The 18,864-nt window shown below is 40.2% G+C and overlaps 1 long non-coding RNA gene across 1 annotated transcript in view; it reads left to right on the top strand.

Annotated features, from left to right (window-relative positions):
* The window catches only part of LOC116476069 (uncharacterized), a 66,520-nt gene that overhangs the window by 22,541 nt on the left and 25,115 nt on the right, over positions 1 to 18,864 (top strand). Inside the window, exon 2 of the long non-coding RNA XR_009210800.1 lies at positions 8,001 to 8,318. This is a non-coding gene — a long non-coding RNA (uncharacterized LOC116476069). The remainder of the gene's footprint in view (positions 1 to 8,000; positions 8,319 to 18,864) is intronic.

Raw genomic sequence — 18,864 nt, forward strand, 5'->3', positions numbered from 1 at the left:
TTATGTAATGGCCTTCTTTGTCTCTTTTGATCTTTGTTGGTTTAAAGTCTATTTTATCAGAGACTAGGATTGCAACCCCTGCCTTTTTTTGTTTTCCAGTTGCTTGATAGATCTTCCTCCATCCCTTTATTTTGAGTCTATGTGTGTCTCTGCACGTGAGATGGGTTTCCTGAATACAGCACACTGATGGGTCCTGACTCCTTATCCAGTTTGCCAGTCTGTGTCTTTTGATTGGAGCATTTAGCCCATTTACATTTAACGTTAATATTGTTATGTGTGAATCTGATCCTGTCATTATGATGTTAGTTGGTTATTTTGCTCGTTAGTTGCTATAGTTTCTTCCTAGCCTCGATGGTCTTTACAATTTGGCATGTTTTTGCAGTGGCTGGTACCGGTTGTTCCTTTCCATGTTTAGTGCTTCCTTCAGGAGCTCTTTTAGGGCAGGCCTGGTGGTGACAAAATCACTCAGCGTTTGCTTGTCTGTAAAGTATTTTATTTCTCCTTCACTTATGAAGCTTAGTTTGGCTGGATAGCAAATTCTGGGTTGAAAATTCTTTTCTTTAAGAATGTTGAATATCGGCCCCCACTCTCTTCTGGCTTGTAGAGTTTCTGCTGAGAGATCAGCTGTTAGTCTGATGGGCTTCCCTTTGTGGGTAACCCGACCTTTCTCTCTGGCTGCCCTTAACATTTTTTCCTTCATTTCAACTTTGGTGAATCTGACAATTATGTGTCTTGGAGTTGCCCTTCTCGAGGAGTATCTTTGTGGCGTTCTCTGTATTTCCTGAATCTGAATGCTGGCCTGCCTTGCTAGATTGGGGAAGTTCTCCTGGATAATATCTTGCAGAGTGTTTTCCAACTTGGTTCCATTCTCCCCATCATTTTCAGGTACACCAATCAGACGTAGGTTTGGTCTTTTCACATAGTCCCAAATTTCTTGGAGGCTTTGTTCATTTCTTTTTATTCTTTTTTCTCTAAACTTCCCTTCTCTCTTCATTTCATTCATTTCATCTTCCATCAGTGATACCCTTTCTTCCAGTTGATCGCATCTGCTACTGAGGCTTCTGCAATCTTCGCGTAGTTCTCGAAACTTGGCTTTCAGCTCCATCAGCTCCTTTAAGCCCTTCTCTCCATTGGTTATTCTAGTTATCCATCCTTCTAATTTTTTTTCAAAGTTTTTAACTTCTTTGCTATTGTTTTGAATTTCCTCTCGTAGCTCAGAGTAGTTTGATCGTCTGAAGCCTTCTTCTCTCAACTCATCAAAGTCATCCTCCATCCAGCTTTGTTCCGTTGCTGGTGAGGAACTGCGTTCCTTTGGAGGAGGAGAGGTGCTCTGTTTTTTAGAGTTTCCAGTTTTTCTGCTCTGTTTTTTCCCCATCTTTGTGGTTTTATCTACTTTTTGTCTTTGGTGATGGTGATGTACAGATGGGTTTTTTGGTGTTGAAGTCCTTTCTGTTTGTTAGTTTTCCTTCTACCAGACAGGACCCTCAGCTGCAGGTCTGTTGGAGTTTACTAGAGGTCCACTCCAGACCCTGTTTGGCTGGGTGTCAGCAGCAGTGGCTGCAGAACAGCGGATTTTCGTGAGACCACAAATTCAGCTGTCTGATAGTTCCTCTGAAAGTTTTGTCTCAGAGGAGTACCCGGTTGAATGAGGTGTCAGTCTGACCCTACTGGGGGGGTGCCTCCCAGTTAGGCTGCTCAGGGGTGAGGGACCCACTTTAGGAGGCAGTCTGTCCGTTCTCAGATCTCCAGCTGCGTGCTGGGAGAACCACTACTCTCTTCAAAGCCGTCAGTCAGACAGGGGCATTTAAGTCTGTGGAGGTTCTTTGCTGAGTTTTTGTTTGTCTGTGCCCTGCCCCCAGAGGTGGAGCCTACAGAGGCAGGCAGGCCTCCTTGAGCTATGGTGGGCTCCACCCAGTTCGAGCTTCCTGGCTGCTTTGTTTACCTAAGCAAGCCTGGGCAATGGTGGGCGCCCCTCCCCCAGCCTCGCTGCCGCCTTGCAGCTTGATCTCAGACTGCTGTGCTAGCAATCAGCGAGACTCCGTGGGCATAGGACCCTCCGAGCCAGGTGCGGGACACAATCTCCTAGTGTGCCGTTTTCCAGGCCCGTTGGAGAAGCGCAGTATTAGGATGGGACTGACCCGATATTCCAGGTGCCGTCTGTTTCCCCTTTCTTTGACTAGGAAAGGGAACTCCCTGACCCCTTGCACTTCCCGAGTGAGGCAATGCCTCGCCCTGCTTCGGCTCGCGCACAGTGTGCCTCACCGTCTGTCCTGCACCCGCTGTTAGGCACTCCCTAGTGAGATGAAACCGGTACCTCAAGCAGAAATGCAGAAATCACCAGTCTTCTGTGTCGCTGGGGCTGGGAGCTGGAGACCGGAGCTGTTCCTATTCGGCCATCTATCATTAGCGTTTTAAAGCTTTACATTGCACTACATATGTATAAGGAGGTGTGAACCAAATTTCTTTGGGAATGTCACAATCATATTTTCAGAGTCAAACTTATTTGAATATGGAGGCAGTGAGGAGTCACGTGTAATACTTGGGCTCCTATGTCTGGGTTCAGAGTCTCTGGGCTCCTCTCCTTTCATGGCTCCCCAGATACGTGCCTTCGGGCAAATCATTTCCCTCTGTTCTCTGCAAAATGGGCAGGGTAAGCATCAAGGTTGTAGAGGTGTGAAGATTTAGGGAGATAACGTGAATGAGATGCTTTTCACAAAGCCTGGCACTGAGGAAGCACCAAATTAAGTCTTAGCTATGATTATTAAATTTCCATTTGATTATTCATGCTGTGAATGTATAGATCTATGTATGTTTTAATTTAAAGGGAAACTGACCATTTGTAGTAAATGTCTGCATAGTAACATGTAGTTTAGCAATAAATACTTAAGAATCAGGCTAACAAAAATATTTGGTATTAACGCAAATTTTTATATAGCTATTTATTTACTTATATATTTATGAAGCAGGATCTTGCTCTGTCACTCTGGCTGGAGTAGCTGGGACTACAATCAAGTGCCACTACATCTGGCTAATTTTAAATAAATTTTTTCTTTTCTTTTTTTAGAGACAGGGTCTCACTATGTTGCCCAGGCTGGTCTTGAACTCATGGTCTCAAGTAATCCTTCTGTCTTGGGCTTCCAAAGTCCTGGGATTATAGACATGAGCTACCAAACCCGGCCAGCTTTATAATTTTTAAAATGAAATATATAAAGACCTAAACTAATTTTTTCAAAAGGCTCAACAATCTTTCAAACAGAGTTGATTAAAAACACTCATTTTAAATAAGATTATAAAGTTATCTATCTATATGCAAGGTAGAAAACTGAAACTGTACGAACAGCTAGTAACTGAGCAGTAAAGGTCTTCCTTGACCTTTATAAAACTTCCCCTTTCTCCCACAGGAATTTGTATATCTTTGTAGAATTTTTTTATGTATCTACAAGCATAAAAATATGTGTGTATTTATTTACAAATGGAATCACTATATCAACTATTTTTCATCTGGATATTTTTAACTCCCATACTTTTAAAAGATGCATGGTATTCTATTATATAGATATTTCATAATTCATGAAACCTGATAAAAATTCCTAAATGATGATGTTAGAGTTCCAGTTTTTTTCTTCTTACAAAGAAAACTGGAAAATATACCTTTGTACTTACATGTGTGTTTTTGTAGGTAAATAAGGATAAATTCCCAGCAGTGAAGATTTAGCAGAACATGTTAATGACACTTAAAAAACAAAGTTAAAATACACATTTAATGAGATTACTCAGGGCAAATTGTTAAGTTTGTGGATCACCCAGGTCCTCTCCTTCCCTCCTTACTAGACATCATATCTCGCTAGAGATTAACTTGGGGCATATAGTTTTGAAGCCAAGAGCTTAGGACATTGGACCCCCACCATTTACTAGCGAGACAAGGTAGTTATATTCTCTAAGCCTAGTCCTGCCTGTTGGGGTTATTGTGAGAATCAAATGAGATGTTGAAAATCAGCATTGAACACAGCATTATTTAGCACTGGTGTTTTAGTCCATTGTGCTATAACAAAATACCAAAACTGGGTGGCTTGTAGACAATAGATTTATTTCTCACAGTTCTGGAGACTGAGAAGTCCAAGATCAAGGCGATGGCAGATTCAGTGTCTGATGAGGGCTCACTTCCTCACAGACAGTACTTTCTTACTGGCAGGAAGTGCCAGGGGTTTCTGTAGGCCTTTTTTGCAAGAGCACTAGTCCCATTCCTGTGGGCTCTGCCCTCATGTCCTAGAGTTTGGAGTTTGGGGCACACAGTTATAAAGAGCCAAACACATTCAACCTTTTTAAGCAGCAAAGGAATGGAGCAGCATTCAGAACTGTTGCAAGAAAGCCAGAGAGCCAGCCTTGGAGGCCATGCACCCAGGAGCACAGCCCAGAGGTCTCCATGGCCACTTCCCCTGACACTGCATGGCCACTGGGCAGAGGCAGCCAAAGTAGCTGGGACTATAGGCCATTACCACCAAGCCCAGCTAATTTTTGTAATTTTTGTAGAGATGGGGGTTTTGCCATGTTGCCCAGGCTGGTCTCGAACTCCTGGGCTCAAGCGATCTGCCTATCTCGGCCTCCCAAAGTGCTGGGATTATAGACGTGAGCCACCATATCTGGCCTGAGTTTGTGTTTTTAGCCTAATTTCTGTGTATGATGTTTTACTTGATGTAAAAATGTAGCCTAAATTCTGTGTACAATGTTTATGATATTATAGTGCGTTTTTTAGTTTTAAAATAATGTGCTATAGCCATATATAGGCTATGCAAATTTGAGGTTGTTTCTACGTATATCTCAAAATCATGAGGATGCGTGCTGCCATGCCATTCACTGGTCAGGTGCCAATCACTAACGGTAAGGAGCTGGGGATTGCACCACAGTCAATAGAGGCTACACAGCTTGTTGTTGTTGTTGTTAAAATAAAAATGAAAATGAAAGACAAGGTGAGTGAGTATATAGCTAGAATTTTTATTTCTCTCTACCTCCAATTTATCAAGACTTTGGGTTGTGGCATTCCAGTTTATTGGAAACAACCTTGGTTTCAATTATTTTTACCCAAAGCCAAATTCAAGTCAGTTTTCAGGATGTTTGATTTTTCTCCTGCCAACATTTGGCTGATTGCGTTAAATTTTATGTTTTCTGCGTACTTGTTTTGTGAAAAAAAAAAAAAAAAATTGTGTAGGAGCTACAACTATCATATAACTGTCAAATATCTTCATTGTAATGTTTTTCATCCACTAACTGTGTGACTTGAAACAAGCCCTATGACCACTCTGTTTCACTTACACAACCTGTGAAATGAGGATAATATCTGACATGCATCCTCTTTCAGAAATACTCTGAAAGCATACTTTATGCTCGTAGAGGGAAAATGACACATTGCATTTAAAGCCTTATTAATCCTCTCATCTGAGGATGATTTTCATGTCTCCATATGGCTCAGTAGGTAGCCTAAGATTATGGGAAAAAAGGAAATGTTGAACTATTTTGTGTACAATTTCTAGGAAGGAAGTGCCTTTTTAAAAAATATTTATTTATTTATTTATTTTTAGACGGAGTCTTACTGTGTCGCCCAGCCTGGAGTCTAGTGGTGGGATCTCAGCTCACTGCAACCTCTGCCTCCCGGGTTCAAGCAGTTCTCTTGCCTCAGCCTCCTGAGTAGCTGGGACTACAGGCGGTGAGCCACTATGCCTGGCTAATTTTTGTATTTTTAGCAGAGACGGGGTTTTGCCACACTGGCCAGGCTGATCTCAAACTCCTCACCTCAAGTGATCCACCGGCTTCAGCCTAGGAAGTTCATTCTTCTCGTGACTTTTCTCCTTATGTGCTGAACACAGTAGACCATTTCACTGGGGCCACCTGGTACCACGAGGTGACATACGGACAAAGACAGTGGCCTGACTGAAGGTTTCTCAGGACCAGATGGGTGGGAATCTGCCCACTTTCCCTGGACTGCTTTCTTCAGGTCATCTTTCATGTGAGAGAAAAGTAGATTTCTTTTCTTTTCTTTTTCTTTTTTTTGAGACAGAGTCTTGCTCTGTTGCCCAGGCTGGAGTGCAGTGGTGTGATCTCAGCTCACTGCAACCCCCCACCTCCCAGGGTTCAAATCACTCTCCTGCTTCAGCCTCCTGAGTAGCTGGGATTACAGGCCTGTGCCACCATGCCCAGAAACATTTTTGTATTTTTAGAAGGGATGGGGTTTCACCACGTTGGCCAGGCTGGTCTCGAATTCCTGGCTTCAAGTGATCTGCCCACCTCAGCCTCTCAAAGTGCTGGGATTATAGGCGTGAGTCACTACGCCCGTCTTGAGAGAGAAGTAGATTTCTTTTTTGTGTAAGCTGCAGTCATTTTGGATTTTCTATTATGGGCAGCCAAACCTAACCTTCACTAATGCACACCTGTGATCTGAAAGTGTTTGGGTGCTTTTAAAAGCCACCATTTATGTCTTCTCATTTTACTTCTTCAATAATCCTATAAAGTGCAAGAAACAAGAATTGTCATTCCCACCGGGTGCGGTGGCTCACGCCTGTAATCCCAGCACTTTGGGAGGCCAAGAGGCGGGCGGATCACAAGGTTAGGAGTTTGAGACCACCAGCATGGTGAAACCCCATTTCTACTAAAAATACAAAAAATTAGCCGGGCATGGTGGCGCATGCCTCTAGTCCCAGCTACTCCAGAGGCTGAGACAGGAGTATCGCTTGAGCCCAGGAGGCAGAGGTTGCAGTGAGCCAAGATCGTGCCATTGTACTCCAGCCTGGGCGACAGAGAGAGATTCCATCTGACAAAAAAGAAAAAGAAAAGAAAAAGAATTGTCATTCCCATTCTCCAAAGAAACTGACCTTGTAAGATGTTGAGTGACTTGCACGTGGTCAATTAGCAAGTAGAGAAGCTGGAACAAATAGAGGTGTATTATCTCTTTACAACAAATCACACATATGCTTACACACAAACATGGTGCACAGGCTTTGGAGTAAGATAGACCTGACTTCACATTTTTGTGTCTCATTCTTGTAGCTTTAAGCAAATTACCTACTTTTTCTGATCTTCATTTCCTTATCTGCAAGATGGTAAACAACATCTCTAGCGATTAAGAATTCCAAATGAGATAATGTTGGTGGTCCTGATCCAGGGTGTGGTATATAGTAGATACTTAGTAAATAGAGCTCTATTGTCAGCAGAGGCTTATCCTTCTAAAGATTATTTATACTGTGACACAAAGAGGGTAAAAAAAAAAAAAAAAAAGGAAGAAAAAAAGAGAAAACATTATTCAAATATGGAAGTAAAATGGAGTGTAAACGAGAGCCTAGAAAGGATGTTTCTGCTTGAAGTTCTGCGTCCATAAGGAATTTGAAATATTTTGATATCTTTCTGGTTTTAAAGACCAGATTAGGCTGGGCATAGTAGCTCACACCTTTAACCCCAGCACTTTATGAGGCTGAGCAAGGCAGGTTGATCACTTGAGTCCAGGAGTTTGAGACCACCGTGGACAGCATGGCAAAACCCCATCTCTACCCAAAAACAAAATCAAAAATTAGCCAGGTGTGGGGACGTGTACCCGTAGTTCCAGCTACTTGGGAGGCTGTGGTGGGAGGATCCCTCGAACCCGGGAGGCCACGGCAGCAATGAGCTGTGATGACTCCACTGCATTCCAGCCTGAGTGACAGAGTCATACCCCATGTCCAAAACAAAGCAAAAAGAAAAGTAAGAATAAGAATAATAAGAAGAAAAAGACCAAATCAGTGGGCCTGAGTGAACATGTTTTTCAAACCCCTGGAACATCCTAAACGTATTTCTATCTGTATTTGGCATAAATGTCACAGAAAAATATTCTTTGCTTTTAAGCTCCTCATGAAGCTCAAGAAGATGAGAAAGTAGCCATTCCAAAGAAATTTTATTTTATTTTATTTATTTATTTATTTATTTATTTATTTATTTATTTATTTATTTTTCAGATGGAGTCTCCCTCTGTTGCCCAGGCTGGAGTGCAGTGGTGCACATGCCTCACACTGTGACACAGCGGGAGAGCCCAGAGTGACAGCTGTTGGAATGACTGCACTCTTCCTGCTCAAGTCTGACCTTTCCAAGGTAGGATTTGATTACAACTAGCAATATAGAATTACAGGCAGGGAGAGGTGCTGAGACCACAAGACATCAGGAGACTAAAATAGCAAGGTGGCGAGGCAATCTGCCTTTTATTCCCCTTTCAGGCTATGAGAAGTAGGCAAATGATGCGGCTGAACAATGCCTCCTTGACTTCAGGGTATAAAAACCACTTCCATGAGCTTCAAGTCAGGGTAAGTGGGGAAAATGACAATAAAAGTAAATAAAAATAAACCACATTTAAACCCAGTCAACTTAGGATATTTTGCAGTACAAGCGCCAATCTATATGGTTCCTCTGAAATGCCCACATCTCAGGAAGCCTCAAATTTAACTACCAGAAATATTCTGAGAAAATAAAATAAGAAATTCTAAGCTTATAAACGCTTTTGTATGTGCTATTTTAGGTAGTTTTCAGTATGAGTCATTTATCTCCTCCCACAACTGAACTTCAATCATGTTTCAGCATATTCTAATTAGTTTCTCATTATCTTTTAAATTATTATTTATTTCTGCATGTATTCCTTCCTCAACTTTTAAAAATTTATCATTAAATTTATTGTTGGTAACTCTTTCTCAGAAACTCTAAGTTTCAAGAATTTCTCTTACTGTTATTATTATGTTTTGAGATGGGGTCTTGCTCTGTCACCCATGCTGCAGTGCAGTGGTGCAATCTTGGCTCACTGCAACCTCCATGTCCCCAGTTCAAGCGATTCTCATGCCTCAGCCTCCCGAATAGCTGAGATTACAGGCGTGTGCCAACACACCCAGCTAATTTTTCTATTTTTAGTAGAGACACGGTTTCGAACTCCTGGCCTCAAGTAATACGCCCGCCTTGGCCTCCCAGAGTGCTGGGATTACAGGTATGAACCACTGTGCCTGGCCAAGAATTTCCTATACGATGCAGTAATGCTCTGAAAAGGATAAGCAATAATATAATATGCAATATACAATGCACTAATAATATATACATGCTTATGTATAATATGTTATAACTACAAAGACTTTCACATATATTATCTCATTTACTCCTGAACACACAATAGCATCCAACCCTCCTCCTCTTCCTCCTAAGCGCAGTGTTAAATGTTCCCTATGCAATGTCTCTAGAGATGAAAGAGTCAGGAGAGAAAGACATTAAGGAATATATTTAGATATATTAGGGGACCATGAAAGGTAGTTGAACCAACACTACGTACACTAGGCATGAGCAGTCCCAGGAAGAGTGGCTTCCCTGCTGTTTATTTCTACTATCTGGCATTGGGCAAGTTAGAACCTCCTCAGACCTCTGTTTGCTCATAGGCAAAATTAACACGTACCTGCCCTAACTCCTCGACAGAGCTACTATGAGAATCAAATTAGGTAACATGTGAGAAAATATTTTATAGTTTGCCAGATGCCAAATAAATATTTTTATTAACTTTCTTTCTGTACTTCACTTTTGTGGCATCAACATTTGTGGCATTAACCTAAACGGAAGCCTCAGTCAATTAAAGAATAGAAAAGATAAATATTTTTAGAACTGTAAAGCGTGTTCTAAGAGTTTCTTGGCCATTTTACTTTTCTTATAATCAAAACATAAAGCCATTCACCTGGCAGCTGGGTACCTGAATTATAATTTAGTAACAGTTGTGCTCAAGAGGAAACCAAGATCCTATAGGACCTTTCACAAATCAGGGTTCTTATTTTTTATTATTCTCAAAGTGAAGTCTGCAGACCACCTGCATCCAAATCCCATGGCATAATTATAAACATTTCTGATTACTGCACCCTACTTTTACCTACTGAATCAGAAGCTCCCAGAATATGGGCCCAGAAATAAACCTTTTTTTAGAAAACACACTAGCTGATACTTATGCTCACTAGTCCAAGAAACCCAGAACTTACTGGCTAAAATTTGCAAGTTGTAAGAGAACATTTGTTCTTCATTTCTTTCCAGCAGTAACAAGATTTCTCTATCAACATTCTATCAAAAACAGATATGAGCACGTATGTGAAATAAAAGCAGCACTCCACTTGTGTGCAAAATTTGACATCTTTTTTTGAAAGTGCCTTGAAGTAATGTTATCTCAGCTTTCTTTAATTGGATGGTGCATTTATAGGAGGAGTTTGGAAAATATATTCTCTTGCAGTGTTATTCCTGACCGCTACTCAAAAAACTAACAATCTCACAAGCAGTTAAATTGATAACCAAGCAGTCATTCTCCAATTAGGAGGAAGCCTCAACTCACTTCAAGTAATAACATTAAAATTCTCCAAGCGTTAGCAGTCTGCACTGTACCTTGAAAAAAAAAGATAGAGATTTTGCCTTTGGTGTTCCATGAATGTAGAATAATATAATGTAATTTCAGAAGCTATAAGCTTATTATCAATCAGCTTCATAGAAACACAGGACTAAAATGGATTACTCATTACTAAGTCAGCAGACAACTATGTGCCTGGCACTGATCTAGGGTTAGGGCTAGAGGAGTAAATAAAGCAAACAAAGCTTCCCTGGCACTTACATTCTGGTTGGGGAGGAAGAGTGTGCAGAAAATAAAGAACAGGCTAATATTTAATATTTCTAACATATCAAATGGCATGTTAGAAGATGATAAGATAATGGAAAACGGTTTACTGCAACAGAGTTTTCAGAAGGGATTAGATTGCAATTCTAAATATGAATAACACGGCAAAAAGCAAAAAAAAAAAGGATTTTTTTTGGCTGGTACACACGGGTGTAGTTTGTACTCTCAAAAGCTAACGGAATATCCATAGACCCTATTATACTAAATTTTAAACTCTAGGCACTGCAAAACAAGAACACTATCCACTTCTTCACACACATTTGTAGCCACCTTTACATTAGAGGCACCATCTGTAGTTATGAATGGTCTCTTTTTTCCCTGAGGTGTGATCCTGTCTTCTTATCATTCCTGATATCTTCTTTCACAATTGTGCCCTAGGTAATGGTGCTCAGAAAAGGAAGCCAATCAGGAGATCTGTTTTCTGTGCCCTTTTAACACTTCTAACTCAGGCACCCAAACCAGCCTGTAGCAGAAAGAGCATCAAAGCCATCCACACAAGGTCTGTGGATATTCAGTTAGCTTGCAAGAGTACAAATACCCATGAGTACCAGCCAAAAAATATCCCTTTTCTTTCTTTTTGCTGTGTTACATTTAGAATCGTGATATGACCCTGTCAGAAAACTCTGTTGCAGGAAATTTTTGGAAAAGAACATGTAGCTTATCTGTGTCTAGGAAGTCCTTGTTATTTTGGGAAAAAGAAAAGAAAACAAAAACATCAACAGCTATATATTTTCTTTTTACTACTTACTATCATTCCAGACTAAAGTGGGGAGCCCCCCCCCTTTTTTTTTTTCCAGAAACATAGCAGCAGAGATGTCACTATTGTGATCAGAATTACTTTGGTAGGTGTGTTTTGGGTTTGATTTACTTTTTCACATTTGTCTTTCTGCTTATATAAAATATTTTCCTAGGGAAAAATATATGATAAAGTTAAACTTCACATGAGTTAACTACCTACAAATTACAGCTGTTAGCCATTTTAAATAAAACACTATCCACTCCACTATAAAAACGGACTTCATTTTCATATTGTTAATGTTATTCCACTGAACAATGCGGTTAGAAATCCCAGAAGCAAATGCAATACAAATTGTAGAGCAGCTGTGTAGAGGTGACTTCTAATCATAACTGAACACAAACAAGAACAAATAAATCAAGGACAAAACTTCTCACTTCTGATGCCTGGCGATGTCAGTTTTAAAGCCAGATACATATCAAGCGCCTTGCAAAAAAAAATTACACAGCAGCTACAAGAATGACAGCAGACCCCCCACTCTTTCTGGGAACACTCCCATGTACCAGAAGCACAAGGACTTTAATTTGAAACCTGATTACATATTTGAAATTGCTGGTGTTCCTGACTTTAGCTTCTTGGCAGAAATGCCAGCTGAGTGTGTACATAGCACAGGTGGTCGATGGCAAACAAGACACCACACAGCTGCAGGCAAGGAGCTGCTTCTAAGGGCATACAGTCTGGACAGTGCCAAAGCAGGTAGGCATGATACGAAGAGAGAGGACAGGCGGCAATTTGGGGGTTTTGTCATCATCGTGTGTGTTTTAAAATATATCAGTGCATTTTTGAAAGTTGATTGGGGTTAGATTTTCAGTCTTAGGAAATAACATGATGGCAATAAATGTCAGCCTTAGCTAGTGACCCTTAAAAAGCTAAACTGGAATAAAAATAATAACTTGGCAAAGGTTCCCATATGCTGCACTCCTTCTTTTGTGCTCTTCCTTTGTGCCGAGCCTGCTTTGCCAAACACACCACCTTCACGCACTCTTTTTAGGGAGAAGAGGCCATTCTCCCAGAAAAGGGAACAGCTGAGAAAAGAACCAGCCCACGGAGGGAGCAGGGACACTCCTAACTGTTTTAAGCCATGCCGCAGGGTCTATGAGTTTACAACAAGAAAATGTTTTCTTGTTTCTACCTTACCTAAGTCCAAACAAAAAAAAAAATCACTGTTTTTTTATTAGCCATTTAGTCCTAAAAAGTGCCCTTAGTGATAAGACAGTGCTTCTGGAAGTTCCACATAAGTGCTTTTCTTTACCCACATACAGAAGGCCCAAGAGTTGCAGAATCAGAACAGTTTGTGTGCTTTTCCATGTTCTAGCTTATGTATATGACTATACTAATCTTCCATTAAACAGGGTGTCTTACCCAGTCTGCAGTGCTAAGCATGTGTTGGACTGGAAGACATTGTTCATAATAATCTTTTCCTAAGTACCATTTAAAAGAAAATGACTTCCATTATTTAAAAAAAAGAAACCAACTAGGAAATATCATATTTCTTCACAATAAGCCATAGCCCTTTTTCAGATGTCCTTTGGCATCTCAGTTTTAGGAGTTATACAAGTCTCTAGCCTCACTGTTCATTGCCCTGACTTGTGCCTGAGATGTTTTTAGTCCTTCAGCCAGTTCAAATCAGGAATGAGATGCATTTGAGCTGGACTTCTTCTACTCTGCCAAGCAGATAATCCCCTAATGACTGGTCAGCATTTTCATCCCAGAGAGTCAAAACTGACCTTTCAGTAGCAGAGGTTGCCTTAGGTTTGTGCAAAATAACGTTAAAGACAAATTCCCACTTTTGGGGTGCCACTGCCATCCCTTTCATTGCCTGCAGTTTCTAGCATTTATTTCCAATGTGGACACTGCAAAACTGTGATTCTTCAAAGCGGTTATTTAGTTCCTAAAACATTTAGAGTTGGGGCAAAATTTGCATAATTCTATTAAAAGGCTTACACCTCAGCTTTGAAAAATATTTGAGAAAATGTGATTTGTAGGGGAAGGAAGTCTTATCTTTTGGCCCAGAAGCTGTTTCATGGAACTAAACTTGTTAATGTTAGGATTGCCTGTTAAGCACCAAAAAGAAAAAATGGAGGTTAGAAGGGTTTCTTTTACCTTTGCTTCAAGTCTGCAGTGGTTTGAAGCTTAAGATAGAGAAGGATTTTAGGGTGTGTGTGTGTGTGTGTGTGTGTGTTTCACTGCATTGCAAACTTGGAAACTGGAGTCATGGTACAGTGATGGGAAACACAGGTGCATTTCTGTAGATTTTAAAATAGGATGTACTGGCTCTTTTCAATTGAGGACAGTTCATTTTGATGCCATTACAGAACTTGAGACGATCTGCTTTAGATCAAATTTGAGATTCTGTCATCATGTCTATTTTTGTTGTATGATGCTGCCTGTCACTCATAGGTTGACAACCAGTCTGACATTTTCCTTCTTTCTTGCTTGCTTGCTTGCTTTCTCTCCTTCCTTCCTTCTTCTTTTTTCTCTTTCTCTCTCTCTTCCTCCCTCTTTCTCTTCTTTCCCTTTCTCTCTCCCTCTTTCTTTCTTTCTCTCTCTCTTCCCTCCCTTCCTTCCCTCCCTTCCCTTCCCTCCTCTCCTCTCTCCTCCTCTCTCCTCTCCTTCCTTCCTTCCTTCTTTTTCTTTTCTTTCTTTCTTTCACAGGGTCTCACTCTGTCACCCAAGGTGGAGTAAAGTGGTGTGATCATGGCTCACTGCAGCCTCGAACTCCTGGGCTCAATCAATCCTCCTGCCTCAGCCTCCTGAGTAGCTGAGACTACAGGTGCATGCCACCATGCACAGCTAATTTTAAAAATGTTTTAGAGACAGAGGCTCACTATGTTACCCAGGCTGGTCTCGAACTCCGGGCCTCAAGTGAGGCTCACACCTTGGCGTCCCAAAGTGCTGGGATTACAAGCGAAAACCACTGAGACTGGCCTTGGCATACATTTTTTTCTATACTCAATACATTTTTCTATACTCAATACATTTTCTATACTCAATACATTTTCTATACTCAATACATTTTCTATACTCAATATATTTTCTATACTCAATACATTTTCTAGATTGTACTCAATACATTTTCTATACTCAATACATTTTCTGTACTCTCTATACTCAATACATTTTCTGTACTCTACTCAATACATTTTCTATACTCTAAATACATTTTCTATACTCAATACATTTTCTATACTCTATACTCATTACATTTTCTATACTCTACTAAATACATTTTCTATACTCTAATATATTTCTATACTCTCAATATATTTTCTATACTCAATACATTTTCTATACTTAATACATTTTCTATACTCTCCATACATTTTCTATACTCAATACATTTTCTAGACTCTACTGTTTTTCTATACTCATGTGTGAGTAACGAAACACCTTCAACAATGCAAATGTTACAAAACTGATTGCCATTCAAGTGCCTCCCACAGGAAGCATAGGTCTCCCCTAAACCACCTGCTGCTCCAAGAGCTGAGGACTGCATATCCAGATGATGGCATGCTGTCAGGAAAGTGTATGAAGACCACTACTTCTACCCTGCTAGAGTGCACACAGCCACCATTGCAGAGCTGCCCAGAACCTTAAGCCCACCCACCTCTATTAGGACCTTTGTCTCGTCCAAAACTTTCTAAATCTCATCCAGGACCTGCCCTGACATGGGTCTTCATTTTCATTCCCTATTCACCTGAATTGTTGCCAGGACCAGAATAAGACTTTTAGAGTCCCTGAGCTCCTCCATACGTAAATAGAAATACCATTTTATTTTTTGAACTAACATAAAGTTCGTAAGTATGCTGATAGCAGAATGGTTTTTCTTTCTAGATGATTTATTGATTATAAAAGTCTGGGTGAATTTATTAAAGTGAAAATTTTCTGATGTATGTTTATTTATTTATCTGTGCCTCCAGGATAATCCAGCAGTGACTGTAGATAGCGTCTAGTGGCCATTTCCCCCCAACAATCTTTCTGCCCCCTGGCATAGCAAGATGACTCATACTAGCTCTTCAATATTGAAGATTTTACTGGGCCCTAGCTGTATTTCGTATTTAATTTAAAGCCTTCTCCTGATGGTCTTGCAATTCTTCTTATCCAACTGGTCTTATATGCAGTTTCTTTTTCTGACAAATAACCTTCCTTACCATGTTTTTCACCCATCTTGCCACCTGATTCAAATACATTAAGTCAACCTTTATTTAGAGAAATAAGATTTAGGAAAACCTTTCAAAAAGTTTTTAAAAACATTTTTAAAAAGTAAAATGTTCATCTGGGAATTGCTCTGGGAAAATATATATGCCCGGCTATCCATACATAAATGTGTATCTAGTGCAGTGATACACATGTGTATTACAAGTAAAATTCATATGTTGAAGATTATTTGGACAGAAGTAGACTTGATTAACTAGAGTTGCCTTTTTAGGATTGATCCTGAGAATTGTATTCTTATTATGTAATACATAGGCAAAGTTATGTTACTGTACCTAGATGCAGGGCAAAAATTTATGATGTTCTGCCAAAATTGCCACCTGAGGACACAGAGAACAAAGAAACAAAAAGTCCTAATCAGATTAGAGCTTAATGAACCAGTCTCAAGCCTGTTGGGAACTCACCAAATACCAAGTCATTCCAATGAATAAACAGTGGAACAAAAACTTGGAGAACAAAAAGTTTTCTTAATTATTTGCATTCTTTTGGCAGCTGTAATTACAGGATATTTTCCATTGTCTGTTACCACTTGCCCCTGTGCTGTTATGTTTTTAAGATGTGGTTTGTTCTCTTTTGCCATATAATTATGGTGATCACTAAAATGAGCAAAATTTTCTTCTGAAATATATAAAGGATAATAGATATATGTTTCAACCTAACTAGAACTTGTAGATGAGTGGCAGTTCCAGGTTAGTTTCTGTGTAATTTAGTACAACCATTGATTTAAAGCACACCAAACACACAAGATATCATAGTACACATTATATGGTTAGAATTTAAAAATCAGTAATTTTTGTAGTTAACATAGTGATATATTTGCCCTTTATTCCAAGATACAAATTTTTAAGATAACATTTCTTTCCTGATGACTACAAAACAATACATGTTTATTTTAGGAGAGTGGGAAAAGCCTGCAACCTACAGATATCAACCATTAATTAGGTACATGAACCCTACTTCTAGTCTTTTTTTCTACACATTTTATTTTAATAAGTTAGATATTATAATTGTTTTTTAATTTTAAAAACACATACATATATTATAAGTAATTTTTCTTCCCAGTTACTATTCTTCTATATCGTATTTTTATTTATTATTTATTATTTATTTATTTTGGAGACAGGGTCACACTCTATTGCCTAGACTGGAGTGAAAGTTGAGATCATGGCTTACTGCCCCCAACCTCCCAGGCTCAAAAGATCCTGCCACCTCAGCCACCTAAGTAGCTAAGACTAAAAGCGTGCATCACCATGCCCAGCTAACTTTTTAAATTTTTTGTAGAGATGGAGTTTCGCTATGTTGCCAGGGCCGTTCTTGGACTCTTGGGCTTAAGAAATCCTCCCTACCAAACAGGCATTGTTGACTCCTCTGGAGAGTGCTCATTCTGTGGGTATTAAGCAGGAAGGCAGACCGGATGTGGTGGCTCAAGCCTGTAATCCCAGCACTCTGGGAGGCCGAGGTGGGTGGATCACCTGAGGCAAGGAGTTCGAGACCAGCCTGGCCAACGTGGTGACACCCTGTCTCTACTAAAAATACAAAAATTAACTGGGTGTGGTGGTGCGCACCTGTAATCCCATCTACTTGGGAGGCTGAGGTAGGAGAATTGCTTGAACTGGGGAGGTGGAGGCTGCAGTGAGCCGAGATGGTGCCACTGCACTCCAGCCTAGGCAACGGAGTGAGACTCCATCTCAAAAAAAAAAAAAAAAAAAAAAGAAAAGAAATCCTTCCGCCTCAGCTTCCTCAAGTGTTGGGATTATAGGCATGAGCTACTGCATCCAGCATGCTTCATATCTTTGAATGGCTGCATAGTATTTTGACATGTATATACTAAAATTCAAAAGTGATTTTTAGACCTGATGGAGTTCTAGCGGTATGTCTAGCTTCAGGTCATAGCTTCTGGTGGTAGGCTGATTGGGGCTGCAGTCTCTTAATTAGCCAGAGCTGTTACTTTTATTGATTTGAATATCTTCAGATGGCCAAGCCCTTTTCTATTTGCTCTGTTCTTAAGTGCAAAGCTCCACATTACCCGTTGTTTTAGATCTGCCTACTCCGTGCATTTTACCCTGACATCGGAGTCTGCCACCTTTGGTATAGAATGAACAAGAGGTAAGGGAAATGTTAAAGGATTTAAATATAATTGAAAATGACCTTCCTGGAAGGTCAATCACAGTTTAAGTGAGAGCTAGTTTTTCTTTCACTAATGAGCTGTTTCATCCCTTGTAACTAGCATTATTTTGTCTTTGTGGTGTCCAATGGGTGTCCACTATGTGCTATTTGGAAAGGAAAGAGAACAAGAAATTAGGAAATTGGGTCGTGATGGGTTGGCTTAGTTATCTTGGCAGCATTTTACCAAGAAATCACTGTTTTGTTTAGTCCTGGACAGGGTAGGCCATGCTGTGGTAACAAATCAACCCTGAAATTTCTGTGGCTCAGCAAAAAGTTTATTTATTGCTCACCCAGAGACGGATGGAGGCTGGCAGGGATTCGCCTTCATCCTGTGATTCAGCAATGCAGGCTCCTCCACCCGTGGTAGCACCATGTCAATATGTAGCTTCTCAGGTCACTGCTAGAGAGGAAGAGAAGAATGGAAAGTTGCACCAGCTCTTAACAGCCTCAACTCAGAGATGACACATGTCTCTTCTGCTCCCAATACCTGGGCCAGAACTAGTAATGTGGGCTGCTGAAAAATGTCAGGAGTGCATGGATATTTGGAGAGTGCTTTTTCTGCCACCTTATTTCATACCAAACCACAGAAACAAAATTGGTGACTCTTCTTAGTAAACTAGAAAACAGTATAAAAAGCATTATTAGGATCAGAGCATCTGGAATGACCAATGAGTCCATTAAGTCAGGAGAATTAGAACAGAAACATTATGAGGAATCATAATGGTCAGAATGGGAACAAACTGACCAAAGGGCTTACTGGATGAAGCTAACCAGATAGAGTGAGACCAGAGAGATGTGGCCCAGGAAGTCACAACCTCCTGTTCCTGACTTGGACTTTCTGTAAGTGTGATTCCCAACCTGGTCACTCATCAGAATCATACAAGGAACATTAGAAAAGGTAGGGTTTTAGCCTCACCTGAGGCCTATTGAATCAAAATCTCCTGAAGAATATAATATTCATATCATATATATATACTATATTCATATCATATATATA

Source organism: Hylobates moloch, unplaced genomic scaffold (genome assembly GCF_009828535.3).
Source record: "Hylobates moloch isolate HMO894 unplaced genomic scaffold, HMol_V3 SCAFFOLD_2, whole genome shotgun sequence".
Taxonomy (NCBI): domain Eukaryota; kingdom Metazoa; phylum Chordata; class Mammalia; order Primates; family Hylobatidae; genus Hylobates; species Hylobates moloch.